At 38.8% G+C, this 16,042-nt stretch overlaps 1 protein-coding gene across 9 annotated transcripts in view; it reads right to left on the bottom strand.

Moving 5' to 3' along the window:
• The window catches only part of zdhhc7 (zDHHC palmitoyltransferase 7), a 70,478-nt gene that overhangs the window by 39,785 nt on the left and 14,651 nt on the right, over positions 1-16,042 (bottom strand). For 4 of the 9 annotated variants that reach the window (XM_087995738.1, XM_087995737.1, XM_087995740.1 and 1 more), the window contains exon 2: positions 2,844-2,957. The exons of the other annotated variants lie outside the window; for them this stretch is intronic. The gene's annotated coding sequence lies outside the window, so the exon portion shown is untranslated. The remainder of the gene's footprint in view (positions 1-2,843; positions 2,958-16,042) is intronic. 9 annotated transcript variants of the gene reach the window in all.

Here is a 16,042-nt window from a genome sequence, read left to right as displayed (position 1 = left end):
GACTGGGACAACACATGCATCCTAGGACAAGCCAAACAGAGACACGCACGAGAATTCCTAGGAGCATGGCATTCCAACTGGAACTCTATATACAAATACATTGACTTGGATCCCATTTACCACCCCCTGAGAAAAAGAACAGGAAATGACATCACCATAGGAAATGATGTCACCACAGGAAATGACATCGCCCATCCAAGGAAACTCAAACATATAAATAGAAAGCAGGCTGCACGACCAGTACTTCACTCAGAGACTCACTGAAGATGTTACCTAGTATGATGACATAATGTCTGAAAATGAACCTTCCAGCTCAGCAAGCAAATCTATATCGTTTCTTGAGTTCTGTTAGAGCTGCACTCATCCACTCATACCCCAACCTGTCTCTTGTAAATCATGGACAGATTTTCGGGAGTCAGGTGATGCGTTACTCCCTGCAAGAATCCCAACCTCTGATCTGTTCTTGTAACCACAGTATTTATGTGGCAAGTGTAGTTCACTTTCTGGTCAATAATAACCCAAGGATGTTAATAGTGGGGATTGAGCGATGGTAATGTCATGAGGCGATGATTAGAAGCTTTCTTGCTGAAATACTGTTAAGGAATGTTCTCGCAGTGAAGAATGAAACAAATACGATTCGTCATTTATATAAAGTGATATTGATTTTTTTTTTCCCCCTCTGTGCTTGGAGAGTAGATGTAATTTTGCATTCAAACCACTGGCCATTTTCAAGCAACCCTTTAAAATCGTCAGGTTGAGACTTCAACGAGGCAAGGATGAAAGCTTGCAAACCTTATGGTTTTCTCAATTATACTGTATATGATCTATGATCTTAAGTTTGTATTAAGTCTGAAAAACTGGAGAGAGGAAAATAGCTTTGATCCAAACAATATTAGGTTTATGACAACTACATTGATGAATCTAATCATGTTTCATACAGATAGAATTAGGTTCCATTCTAAAACTTTCAACATTATAAATCATTGTGGTTTCCTGGCCAGCAATGTAGAGATTGCAGCTGTGTACACAGACTTGGTTGCAGTGCTCCATTTGCTGTTCAAATACTTGTTAAATATTTAACGTTAGCAAATAGCTGATGGAACAGTTGGCCCTTTGCCAATTGTCAAGGTTAGAAAAGTAGTTTAAATTTTGGCTGCCTGTATTGTTTTCAAATTTTCCTGTTATAGTGAAGCTATTGCAAATTTGAGAGGTAAAGGTTTGCCACACAGTATGTAATAAGGCTGCATTGGTTACTCAGGCTCATTGCCCTTAAAAGTTTTAGATTTGATAATTAATTGCTTTGCTTCTGTGGGGCTTCAAAAGTCAAGCAGGTGGCACAGATAAGATTCATGCACAAAGCAAATTAGGTTCTTGTTCTAGAAGCACCACTGATGAGTAAACTAGGTTCCAGCAGATTTTATGGCTACATTCTTTGGTGACTGCCAATAAGCCACCAGATCAATTTGATTTCCTGTACCACAGTGGTATTTTAGCTCATGGTTGCTAGTCCAATGCTATAATCAATCATTTACAAAACTCTTTTACTAGAAAGTCTATGAATACAGATCAAAAACACTTCAGACTGCCATTGTGTGTGAAGCATAAAAACCAAAACACCTGTGGATACTGTAAATCAGAAACAAAAATGGAAATTGCTGGAAAGGCTCAGCAGGTCTGGCAGCACCTGTAGAAAGAAATCGTTTGGGCTCAGTAATGTTTCCTCAGAACTGTGTGTGCAGCTATTTGTTGATCATAACTCAGCATGTCAGGCTCCATTTTTGGCACTGCAGCCTAAATAATGGTACAAATTTACTTTAAATACAAGTTCTACAAGTAATCTGTTGTTAATTTTCTTTCGCTAGACACATTTACAGTCAAAACAAGTGGAAAAAAGTGAAAAAAGTGAAAATTATTACATACAACCTTCTTTAACTGACAATATTATTTCTCAGTTCTCAGGTAAAATTCAGAAATGTGATATAAAATATGTAATTATCACCAAGTAAATTACGAAGCATAAATTCCACATTCAGGATCACACGGTCAATTTTAGACAGCAATAGATAATATAATCATTAACATGATGAGCAATCACACTGAAATTCTATGGGTTTGTTTAAAGTTTATACTAATTATATTTCCAAATTAAAATTTTTCTCAAAATTATGCAAATCCTATATTTTCTCAATTATATTCCAATAAACGACTCACTTTTAAATCGTTTTGCACTGTAGACACCTAATGCTCATGTTCACTTCTGCTTCCAGCATTTAAACTGCTTTTCACTGCCGATAGTTTTACCCAATCAAATTTGCCCTCAGCCACTGGAGATTAGTGGGAGGGAAAAGAAAATAAAAGTCATGAACTGATCAATCTTTCTGTGAAGCATAGGGAGCTGAAATTAGATTGAAGACCAAAATAAGATGGCAGTCTGCAACTTAATTTGACTGCCATGGATTAATGCATTCGATTTAAGCTAATTTCGAATTTCAAACATTTCTAGTTTACCTGAGGCACCCACCTTTCTCTCCACCAAATTAGCTAGTGTCTAGAACTGAGGGCATAAGGAACTATGTTTGGAACAATTTTAGTTCATGACACCCACGAATAACATAACACATTTTCTTTTTTCTAGCTGTATGCTTATGTGTTCTACAGTACATTTCATTTTTGATCACAAGTGAATAATCTACAAGTTCATTTACATTATAACAATGCACCCTACTTCTAATCTCCCTATTGCAATATATTATGGCAATATGAACTTTTTCTTCATTCTCAACATGTGTAGCATTGGTAAGATCAGCATTTGTTGCAAATTTCTGGATGAACTGACAACTTACTTCTGTTACAACCAGGTGAGGCGGATGAATCACCTTCCCTCTTTAAAACCCCTCAGTCGGTGACAACCAATAATATTTTTAAGCACGCAGTTATCATACTTCAAACATAGCTCACTAGAAAATGAAGAAAACAATTGCTAATGTTTCACTAAATCAAATAAGAATTATAAAATTACAAATGACTGACAGCACGAAAAAAGTGTGACATCAAACCCACACAAACACAAGTGTTAAGTTTAAAAGGAAGTATGTCTGGTCTGGACAATGATAATTAAGGCCACGTTATTTCAAAGTCCACAGCATCTTTGAGATGTTAAAGGTTACACTTGGTCAACTATTGATGTATACCCACAGCTGTAGCTGAATCTGTTGATATCTTGATGAATGGTTGCACTCCTGAGTTTTTTTTTGTCACCAGGCACTATTTTTCCACAATGCTGAGAGATCAAGCAGGGAGAGGGAGAGAAAACAAGCCTTACAAGCTTTGTTGTTATGGATCCATGTGCTTCTCTCTGCTTCTGGAATCTAGCTTCACTGTCTTTCAAAACAGCTGTCAGATAAGATTTTTATCTCTCGATATGCAAAATCTTCATGCATGTGGAAATTAAACAGGAGATGCAAAATTCATGATGCCGACTTAGTTGGTGGGTTTCAATATCTTTATATAAATATTATAATTTCAGTGCAGATGTCTTTGTTTATTCCACATAGGTGTCTCAAAGATTACCACTATTTGTAGTCAAATGAATACTGTAGCCATTTTCACGCTTCTGACTCTAAAACATTTCAATCCATGAAAGGAATCAGTTACAACAATTAGGTGGCGCATAATACAAGTAATACAATATTTACTATTTGTTAACCACTATTTAACGCATGTTAAAAGGACTGGAATCTAGAGCAGCCTATTAGCCAAGGACAGTGGGTTGAATTGCCTAAAAGATATTCGTGAACCACCTGGATTTTGACCATTCAACACCTTTCTGGTGAGTGTAAGCATTTCTAACTCTTATCTACAAATTTCATTTCATATAAACTAAAAGCCTTATAGGTTACATTGAGGGATTTCAACGAATGTTCTTCAGGTCATTAATCTAGCTCGCTGGAACACGCGTTCAGTGACATACAGCAGAATTTCCACAGGACATTGGGTGAACAGGTACACAACTTTAGACGAGTCACCATTTCTCATTCAACTATTCTGGAAATGTTGAAATAGCATTTCAAATATGAGGCATTCCATACATTTCAAAGCAAATGTGTTCCCCAAAGAAAAGGCAAGGGGCTCATATCTCAAGACATTCTTTGGATATCAAACATCATATGGAATACAATAAGGTAAAAAGTAATTGTCATGTCATGTACCAAGAGCACCGAACACTATTGAAAGTTTGAGGGTGAAATAAAAAGGAAATTAGAAAAACAAATGAAGGATGTAAAAATGAATTGTGAGGAAGGAAAACCCAATGATGTTTTATCAATATCTAATGATCACCAGAAAATTGAAAGAAAGAGTAAAGCCATTGAAAACCAAAAAAAGGTTCACTTGCACATAGAGGCAGAAGGCATGGCTCTTAATAAACATTTCACAATTATCTTCACAGTAACTGGGGGAACAATGCATATAATACAGTTGAGAAGAATTGAGAAACTTTGAATGGTATAAATACACTAAGACAGCAAGGGGTTTAACAATTTTGAAACTGTCAAGACACCAATTTTGAAACTGTCAAGACCCAAGATAGGAGAAGAAATAAGGACAGAGCAAAGGCTCTATCCCCTTTTCCAGTCATCTCTTGGTCCAGGCATGGTGTTGGATGAGTAGAAAATTTCCAATGTTCCATTATTTAAAAAAGGAGGAAGGTACAGAACAAATAATTACAGCCTAGTCAGCCTAATCTGAGTAATGGTCAAATTATTGAAAAAAGTTCCAAGGAACAGTATAAATGCTTCAGAAATGCACAATTGATCAAGGATTGTCCACATGGAATTGCTACAGTAAGGCTTATCGGAATACAATTTTTTTGAGGGAGTAACAAGTGAGGTCAATGAGGATGAGATGTTTAAACTATTCAATGTATATTTTAACAAGGATTTATTTTAAAAAAGGTTCCCCATTACAGATTTAATACAGGTATGGCTGATCTTCTGCTTTAACTCTACTTTCCCTCATACTGCCTCAACTTTTGCTGGCAAGACATCAAACAATCTATGCCAGCCCTGAACATACTTAATGACAGAGCATCCACAATGTCTGGGATAGAGAATTCCAAAGATTCACAACACACAGTAATTATATTTCTGCTCATCCATGTCCTAAATGGTCAACATTTAATCTTAGGGCTGGGACACCATTTATAAGACTGTCCAGCCAGAGGAGACAGCCTCTACACCACACTCATTCAGAATCATGCACATTTCAATGCAATCACTTAAAAACTTCACAGTATAGGCCAAATTTAATTAGCGGGTCATCATTGGCCAACTCACTCATCCCAGAAACCAATAGAATGACCATTCATTGAACCACTTCCAAGGTAAATATTTTATTCCTAAGATGTTGAGACTAAAAATGTGTTGTGTTCCAGGTGTGATCTCATCAAGCCCTGTACAAGTATAACAAGGCTTCCTTATTCTAGCACTGTAACTCCTTTGCCTCCCTTACTGTTGGATGTACCTACATGGTGTCGTTTCATATGCCCTGTGTAAATACACTTGAGTCTCTTTGAAAATGAATATTAGAAGTTTGACAAAAACAAAAATGCTTTTTCTATTCTTACTATCAAAATGATTAACCCTACACTTCCCAAGAAGTGAGGCTTTTGAAATGAACAGCAATTATGAGGCTAAAATGATTTTTGGACATTAAGCATTCAAAGAGCCTAAAGCAAAACAACTTTATGGAGATGTATTGTCGTTCCAGTAAACAACACCATAAACACATTTCTGAAAGATATCCTGCTGGATGGTTAGTGCTTAGCACCTACTTTGATCCTGCAAGTCTGTTCTGGACAGACACTCAGTGATGATATTTCTAAAACTGAAATCAACACATTCCATCAAGTCGAGGTATCCCTAGTTCCCAACCTGACAGTTCTGTAAAAGATTTCAGCTCCTTCTGGGACAGAATGAATGAATGTTGGCTGGCCTTATATGCTTGTGACAATGATCTACATTTCTTAATTAGATTTCAAAATGTGTCATTGTTGTGATGTCCAAAATTGCAGTTCTTTTTAATATGTATGAGCATCACTGTCATTGTAGACTAATATTTCAACTGCTTAAATCTCTATTGTTAGAGAAGTCTTCTGATTTACCAGTAGGAATTATCTTAGCCCCATCAGTGTAAAATAAAAGGCTGTTTGCCATTTGATAAAGGCTGTGCTAAGTGATGGTTTCATATAATACACGACACCTTGTAATAAGTAAAAGCCTATGAAAGAAAACTCAAGTTTTTGAAACATGAATGCGAAGACATCTCATGAAAAGCTCACACCTCCTGGGATTCCCAAAATGGCAAACCAAAACAGCGATGGCTGCTACAGAGCTCAGCCCATTTTCCCTAGCCCCTGCCCGCTTTTTGACAGTCATGGCAATTTTTGAACCTTGAAATGGGGTCACAGCGGGACAAAGTTCACAAAACACTGCCAAATGACAAATTAAGTGGTACTTGAAATTGCAGGAGCAAAAACAACTCTAAAATATGACATCCAGAAAAGAAATTTCCTTTCACAACTTACAGTCCCATTTTGCTTCTTTGAAAAATCACAAGCAAACTTGGACAGATTACTCTCATTCTCTTCATCTATCATCTACACATAATATACTGCAAATAGCTGAGATTCCAATGCTGATTCTTACAGCACTTGCCAATTACAGCTTGACAATTTGGAAATGTCACTTTATCACAAAACCCTGATTTGCATCCAGCCATGCTATTATTTATTACTCCAATCTCTAAGTCTTACCTTTGCATTAACTTTTTACCCAGCACCATTTCTAACTGGTAAGATTGGCAGCTGAGTAATAAATGACATTCAACAAGAAGTTGGAGGCCATGCAAACAAAGCAAATGAATATATCACAAATAGTAGGATACAGAGATATGTGGTGGAATAGATATATTTGGGGTGCCTATCCAAACACCCACGAAGGACAGTTAAGGTTGTTAAGTCATACAGGATATTTATCTTTATTAACAAAAGAACAGGAACACTGTTAGAACTGTACAAAACAGATTAAGCAAAAGCTAAGGAACTGCCACAGCTAGCAAACAGTTACAGGATAGTTAAAGTTGCTACATTACAAAAATAATTTGACTGCAATACATTGGGTACAGAGGAGTTTACAAAAATGTTACCAAGAATACAAATTTTTATCTATAGAAGATTAGGTAGGTTGAGGCTATTGTCTTTTGGAACAGAGTAGAGATTGAATTGAAGTGTACAGAATTATATAGAGTCTTGATGGATTGGACATCTGCTCACCAGTTCCTCTAGCAGGAAAGTAAACCACCAAAGATTATAGCGGGAGCTGAAAGAATTTGTAAAAAGATTAAAAGGGAATTGAAAAGAATTGCTTTCAGTCACTTAGAGGATGGTGAGGAACTGGAACTCACTTCCTGAAAGGGTAGTAAAGATAGACAATGCTGTTGGTTTGAAAAAAACACTGCTTTGCAAAAGAAACTGGGAAACACTCAAAATGCCATTTTCTATGGTCACAAAAACTGTAAAGTTGGTGAAGGTAATACAGTTTTGTTCTAATTGGCAGGGACACAATGGGCTAAAAGGACGTCCCTGTGTTGCATATTCATCATGTTTCCACATTTTTAACCTTCTGGGATATGTGCATTCCTCAGACCTTTTGTGCATCCCTGATTTTAATTACTGCACCGTTGATAGCCATTCTTCCAGCTGCTACAATCTTAAAACACTGGAATTCTCTTCTTAGATTGCTCTTTCCTCCTTGAAAATGTTCTTTAAGACCGACCTCCTTGATAAGCCCTAATATCTCCCAAGTGGTTCGTTGTCAAATTTTGATTATATACTTGTGATTTACTGTGGGATATTTTACGATGTTAAAAGAGCAAGGTGTTGTTGGTTTTAAATGATGTCATGAATTGAGTGTTGCTCACGGCTGTTCCCATTCATGATGTCACTAAAAGGCCACAGATTTCCTATCCAAGTTACTGTCAGGCTATCTTTAGGTTTAAAGCTAGGCAAAATAACAGGTTTATGGCACACCAGTAAGTGCACAAATGCGACCTTTTTAATAATATCTTGCATTCTTCAGACCTCAAACTACTGGTGATGAAGTAAATGACATCCTAGTTGCCCAAAATTTAACAATTTATCTTTTGCTACAGAATATTTTACAGTAAGTAGGTACTCTCCCATGAAACCTACTTAAATCAGTGGACAGGTTTCACATGAAATACTGCTTTCAGCTTTGAGCACAGAATCTCAGGAATTAAGTACTTTGTAAGAAGCATATCAGCATTCAAAGGGTTACAGAGGTTCAACTTGACTTGTATTCCCTCGTTTAGAATGTTAAGAAGTGATTTAGTGAAGTATTTTAAATGACAGAGTGACTTCACAGAATAGATACAGAGAAACAATTTTCTCTAGTAGAGAAATGCTGAACTAAAGGGTATATTCTCGAAATTAGAACTAGACCATTTAGAAATGAAATCAAGATGCATCTTTCGTAGAAATGGTATTATAATCTGGAACTCACTTTTCCATAAAGCTGTGGGATACAAAGTCAAATTAAATTTTAAATCAAGAGACAAATAGATTTTTGTTTGGTAAGGGTATCATAGCCTCAAGCAACAATAAAAAAATGAATGAAGTACAGATCAGCCAAATTCTAATTGAATGAAAGAAACACTCAAAGATTGAATGGTTTATTCCTGTTCCTACATGACCAATAAATAATTGACTTAAATTAAATTCAACAGGACCTGCAGTCTTATTTTGTCATTTTCATATCTTATGTTGTTCCAGGCATTATGTTCCTCTTTAACTTGTAGCAACTGCAGTAATGTTTTTCAAGTTACAATAGGTTAAGAACCAGAATACAAAGGAAATGAATTGAAAAATGAGATCACATTATTATGATCAAAAGGCTCAATATAAGAAAGAACTCATAACACTGTCACTTGTCATTATACAATCCAATGTGCCTGTGGCTAAATGTTTTTCCCAACAAGGATATGGGAGATACCAGCTACAAAACAATCAGAATCCAGCTGCGCCTTTGTCAATGGAGGACTGTCAAAAATCACCACTTTGAAACAAAGTTAGAAGATAGTCAGATCAATGATGAGTCACTCGTGTGTTTTTCCATTAGCCCCTAAATACTGCTAACTCCCTTACTTAAATCAGATTAACTGCCTTACAAGTTTATTCAAAATGCTCTTTTAAAAATGTTTAAAGCCAGTACCTTTGTTTGGTGGACATTTAACATCCTATAGAGCTACAAACAAAATATAGCACTGCATTGCAATGTAATTACATAACAATTAACCTGATCAATTACATATTTTAATTACCAGAACAGCGTCTTCAGAGACAGTTATTCAAAAATCACAAACATTGACATGAGTTCTAAAGCCCTGCTAATATTGCACACCCATATGCATATCTTGGTTACCGTGAGAAACACCGTCAATAGTTAATGCTCGGAGTAACATGGAAATTTTGGAGGTCAAGAAAAAAGAAATGGCAAATCAAGCTGTAAGGGAAAAGAAAGACTGTTGTCTAGAGATATGTATAGTAGAAACTTACTGGCTCAAAAGCTGTACAATGTGATAACCAATGCGATAACATTCAAGGTTTCAACATTTAAATTCTGGTCTTCTTGATCAAATTAACATACAGGAACAATGTACGATGAAGTTTAATTTTGCATTATCAAACAGTCACTTGAAGGAATCAATGTGGAAACGACAGTAATAGAACACTCACCTTTAGATATTCCGGGCAGTTTTGTTTCCCAAGTTGTCTGAACAATTTTCATTATAATAGTACACTCCAGATTTCTGTTAATCAGTCACAGATGAATGTTTCATATAAATAGCCACACAAGGAGGCAGTAATCCTTCATGATACAACTCTAATGGTACCTACATAATATCAGTGTGGTACACAAAGAATGAACAATTTGTATTCTTATCCAATGGGAGGATAGCACACAAGTCCTTATTATACAAAAACTTTGTGACATCAGGTCCACTCACTGGTATAGTATTGTGATTTAATTATTATTTGTATCAGTCACTGTATTATGAATAATTAAACATAGTCTATAAAGGAACTTAGACATCTCTCTCATTGACAGAACATGAGGACTGCAGGTACTGGAGATCAGAGTTGAAGTGTGTGGCAACACATCTCTCTCATTGAGCCAAACAGAACGGAAACAGACCCTTCAGCCCAAGTTGTCCATGCTGACCATGCTCCCTAAACTAAACTACTCCCATTTGCCTGCATTTGACCTATATCTCTTTAAACCTTTTCTATCCGTGTGTCTGTGCAAATGTCTTTTAAATGCTGTAATTGTAATCGCCTCTATCACTTGCTCCAGCAGCTTGTTCCATATATGCATCACTCTCTGTGTGAAAACGTTGCCCCTCAGATTCCTTTTAAATCTTTCCTCTCTCACCTTAAACTTATGCCATCTAGTTTAGGACACCCTACCTTGGGGAAAAGAACTTGGCTATTCAGCTTATCTATGACCCTGATGATTTCATAAACTTCTAGGGTCACCCCTCAGCCCTTTATGCTCCAGGGGAAAAATGTCCCAGCCTCTCCTTATAGTTCAAAGCCTCCAGAGTTGGTAACATCCTTGTAAAACATTTTTGTATCCTTTCCAGTTTAATATCAGCCTTCCTACACCTGGGTGATCAGAATTGTATTTAGTATTTGAAATGTGGCCTTACCAATGTATTGTACAGCCTTTACATGACATCCCTACTCTTGCACTCAACGATCTGACCAATGAAGCAGAGTGCCAAACTTCTTCACCACCCAATCCACCATGATGCCACTTTCTTGGAGCTATGTACCTGCACCCCTAGATCCCTTTTTGACAACACTTCCCAGGGCCCTATCATTAACTGGTTTGTCTTATCAATATGTAACACCTCAAATTTATCTAATCCGTCTGCCATTCCTTAGCCAACTAGCCCAGTTGATCAAGATCCTGTTGTACTCTTGGATAACCTTCACTGTCCATTAGACTGAGTTAACTTGAGTGGCACCACTTTGTATGTGAGACAAGGCAAGAAACTGCTACTGTGTGTACACATTAATACTGATTGCTTTGCAAAATAAAAACTGAAAGAACTGCAGATGCTGGAAATCAGAAACAAAAACTGAAATTGCAGGAAAGGCTCAGCAGGTCGGGCAGCATCTGTGGACAGAAATCAGAGTTAGCGTTTCGGGTTCAGCGACTCTTCCTCCAAAAGGATTGCTTTGCATTTGTGCCCCAGGGAACTTACCATAAAGTTTTTTTTCTCCTTTCTGGTGAGACTGGAGCAGTATTGATGATGTTTGCTTTGTTTTGTTTGATTGAAAGGTGTGTTTCTTCCCTACAACAGTGGTTCCCAAATGGAGTTAATTGTGTTGATGCTTGTTTGATGATCTGGACTAACTCTGTGTCGCTATTTTTTGGTCTATTAAAATATAAATGCACTTAGTGTGAATGGGCTAATGCAGTTGCAACTCCTAGGTATGGTCTCACACATGACTAAGAATGCTTAATTGTTTGAGGGAACAGAATCCAAAGTCTTCAACCAGTAATGTGTAAAAGAAAAATCTTAGTGAATTATTGTAATTATTATCACAAGTGAGGCTGGCGAGAAAGTGACTGTGAAAAAGCTGATAGTCATTGCTGCAAGTTACTCATGGAACATAGTGCAAATGGGGAAATTATGCCAAACTAATTACATGACAAGTATTTTTTAATAATTCATTCATAGGATGAGGGTGTCGTTGGCTGGGCCAACATTTATTACTCAGTCATAAATGGCTTTTGATCTGAGTGGTTTCCTGGGGCCATTTGATTTTGATTTTATTGTCACGTGTATTTTACAGCAAGAATTCAATAAAATAGTGAAAAGCTTTCATTTGTCGCCATGAAATGGTGCCATTTTAAATAATTTAAAAATAAGGAAAAAAGAAGCTATAGCTTGAAGAGAGTCCACCAATCCTGAGCCAGCTCATCACCATCAACAACACCTGCACCAACATCCCACTGCAACCACTTTGCCGCTGTCTACACTGGACTCAACAAACTCTGAAGTCGCTGATCCACAGGCATCATCTTTGTCGCTGGGCTGATAGTCCACCGCCGCCTCCTGCGCCAAACCAGTGTCAGAGTCGCGTCTCTCACTGCTGAGCCCTCCTCATCGATGTTGCCATGATGCTTTTCTACTACTGCTTCACCGCCGCCAGCACCAGACCCCATCAACAATGAAGTCTCCGATCCTCAGGCCCCATCTGCTGCTGGGCCTACCTCACTGATGTCACCTCTGTCAATGCGGCAGCCACCAATTCCAGGTCCTGTGCTTGCTCCAGAAAGGGGCTCACCCTCCTTCACTGGGTCCAGCTCAAGGTCCATGTGCTGGGGTCTCACTGCTGCCAATACAGTCCAAGCTCAGGACAAGGTAGGAAAATAAAAAAAGTGGGTAAAAAAAGAAAACGTAAAGTGTTTGGAGCACATGAGTTCTGGCACAGGAGGCCTACTCCACTGCTATCTTGGACTGGAAGGTAGTTTCAGAGGGTAGTTAAGAATCAACAACACTGCTGTGGGTCTGACCAGGTAAGAATGGCAAATTTCCTTTCCTAAAGGACATTAGTGATCCAGAAGGGTATTTATGAGAATTCTGGATTAGTGGTGCTGGAACAGCACAGCAGTTCAGGCAGCATCCGAGGAGCAGTTTCAGGCAAAAGCCCTTCATCAGGAATACAGAGAGCCTGAAGGGTGGAGAGATAAGTGAGAGGAGGGTGGGGTGGGGAGAAAGTAGCATAGAGTACAATAGGTGAGTGGGGGAGGGGATGAAGGTGATAGGTCGGGGAGGGGAGGGTGGAGTGGATAGGTGGAAAAGAAGATAGGCAGGTAGGACAAGTCATGGGGACAGTGCTGAGCTGGAAGTTTGGAACTGGGGTGAGGTGGGGGAAGGGGAAATGAGGAAACTGTTGAAGTCCACATTGATGCCCTGGGGTTGAAGTGTTCCGAGGCGGAAGATGAGGCGTTCTTCCTCCAGGCGTCTGGTGGTGAGGGAGCGGTGGTGAAGGAGGCCCAGGACCTCCATGTCCTCGGCAGAGTGGAAGGGAGAGTTGAAATCTTCTGGACCACAGGACGGTGTGGTTGATTGGTGCGGGTGTCCCAGAGATGTTCCCTAAAGCGCTCTGCTAGGAGGGGTTCAGTCTCCCCAATGTAGAGGAGACCGCATCGGGAGAAACAAATACAATAAATGATATTGGTGGATGTGTAGGTAAAACTTTGATGGATGTGGAAGGCTCCTTTAGGGCCTTGGATGGAGGTGAGGGAGGAGGTGTGGGCACAGGTTTTGCAATTCCTGCGGTGGCAGGGGAAGGTGCCAGGATGGGAGGGTGGGTTGTAGCAGGGCGTGTACCTGACCAGGTAGTCACGGAGGGAACGGTCTTTGCGGCTGTGGAGGGAAATATATCCCTGGTGGTGGGATCTGTTTGGAGATGGCACAAATGTCGGCGGATGATTTGGTTTATGCGAAGGTTGGTAGGGTGGAAGGTGAGCACCAGAGGCGTTCTGCCCTTGTTATGGTTGGAGGGGTGGGGTCTGAGGGCGGCGGTGCGGGATGTGGACAAGATGCGTTGGAGATAATCTTTAACCACGTGGGAAGGGAAATTGCGGTCTCTAAAGAAGGAGGCCATCTGGTGTGTTCTGTGGTGGAACTGGTCCTCCTGGGAGCAGATACGGCGGAGGCATTGGGAATACAGGATGGCATTTTTGCAGGAGGTAGGGTGAGAAGAGGTGTAATCCAGGTCGCTGTGGGAGTTGGTGGGTTTGTAAAAAAATGTTGGTGTCAAGTCGGTCGTCATTAATGGTGATGAAGAGGTCCAGGAAGGGGAGGGAGGTGTCAGACCCCACCCCCACCCTCCTCTCACTTATCTCTCCACCCTTCAGGCTCTCTGCCTGTATTCCTGATGAAGGGCTTTTGCCCGAAATGTCGATTTTACTGCTCCTCCAATGCTGCCTGAACTGCTGTGCTCTTCCAACACCATTAATCCAGAATCTGGTTTCCAGCCTCTGCAATCATTGTTTTTACCTATTTATGAGAATTGACTGTGGTTGCTACTTTGCTATCTTTTATTTCTTGATTTTATTTTAATTGAATTACAATTTCACTATGCGCCATGGAAGAAGATGGAAAAATTACCTCCAGCTTTGAGAACACACACCAAATGCAATCATTATGATTACTAGCCGGAATTCAGTTTACTGTGAAAATAGACACTTGTGCTTTTTTGATGTGCTTTTAACATTGTGTAGTGTACTTGTGTGATACTCAATTCATTTGTTCAAATTGTTCCCACTACTACTGCCATCAGTGGCTCCTGCGTTTAGTTTCTCCCAGCATTATGTACATTTTTAAATAATCCCTCCAGATACAACTGAAATCTAAAAGGCCAAAATTTGTAATTGTCATGTTGAGTGTAATCACTTTTCAAGTATTCAAAATTATGCAGTAATAGAAGAGTAGTTTAGTAGAGCAATTCAATATCAAGTCATGAATAGTTCATAAACACCACTTACATGGAATTACGTAGAAAATAGAGAAATAAGCATTCAATCTAACCACTATATTTGTGTTTACGTCCCACACCACCAGTTATCCTAATTTCATTGACGTTCATTCCATGATGTCCCTTCATTTCTTGTCTTCTACTACCTATCTAAACAAGTCTTCAAGTAGTATGGTCCCTATACTACTTCAAACAGTAATTTCAGTAATGTACCTCACAAGCATGTATACCATACCTTACTCTGCTCACTATAATAACTCACTTACATAGAATGTTATAATAATATCCCTTTATGCTATATTTCTCAATTGTTGAACACAGTCTATTTACTATGTTCCATCCCATTACTTTAAACGTTTTGATCAAATCATCTCATTTGTTTCAATACTAACATTCCCATTTTTCCTCAAACCGGGCTGCATCTTCCCGAAAACAAAAGCAATGCATTTTAAATTCTAGAAATCTTAAATAACAACAAACACTGGAAATATCAGCAGGTCTAGCAGCACTTAAGGATGGACAAATACAGCTATTGTTTCAGGTCAAAGATTTGCATTGAACAGCATCTTACTGCCTTTGCATAGTATGGAAGCCAACATTTCATAAAGTCCATCAACCACAATCTTGCTAAGGTTTCCTCTCAACTTTTATATTTTATACCTCTGGATCTTTGTAATGGCCACAGTTACTTGAGGTTCTGCTTTTAATGTCCTCCTAACCAGAACCCTCAATTCCTCTGTTCTATGACCCTCATCAATAATATAATAATTACTATTCAAAGCATTACCTGTCATCCCTCATTTACAGACATCAATTCCAACTGTCTCTTTTCCACCCTTCCTCATCTCATCAATATTCTCTTACGGCCACCTTTCCTTCCCAAAATAACATACTGCTACAAAGTTGAGCTATACTTACTGCAAACCTGTCCAAGTTTGCTGTCATTAGTGTGTAAAACGGACAGGAGCCTCTGGAGTCCACACACATATGTGGTGAAATGAAGAAATCCAGTCAGCAGCAAGCACTGTCCTTTTCTGCTAACTGCAAAGTTTAGACCATTACACCTCTTATTGTCTGCAAAGTACGGCACCACCCCCTCTCGCCCCATGTAAAAATCACTATGTGGAACAGAAACAGTTGATGAACCAACCTATGCAGAACATAATAATCCACTTTCTGCCACATCAAAAATCTGCTTTAACACCCATTTCACCTTACCTGCACTCTCTCCTTATCAAATGCTTTCTGAAAACCCATATACAATATATCCTCTGCACTTTCCCAGTTGCCCAGTCTGTCATCTCCTCAAAGAAAAGTAAGTGTGATCTTCCTCTGAAAGTCATGCTTGCTGCTGCCATTTTTAAAAAAATGCACCTAGCTATTTAGGCGTTTCATGTTCTGTACGTT

This window comes from Chiloscyllium plagiosum, unplaced genomic scaffold (genome assembly GCF_037043375.1).
Source record: "Chiloscyllium plagiosum isolate Xiang-an unplaced genomic scaffold, Cpla_swu_hap1 HiC_scaffold_17, whole genome shotgun sequence".
Classification (NCBI taxonomy): domain Eukaryota; kingdom Metazoa; phylum Chordata; class Chondrichthyes; order Orectolobiformes; family Hemiscylliidae; genus Chiloscyllium; species Chiloscyllium plagiosum.
This window is presented reverse-complemented; position numbering and strand designations above follow the sequence as displayed.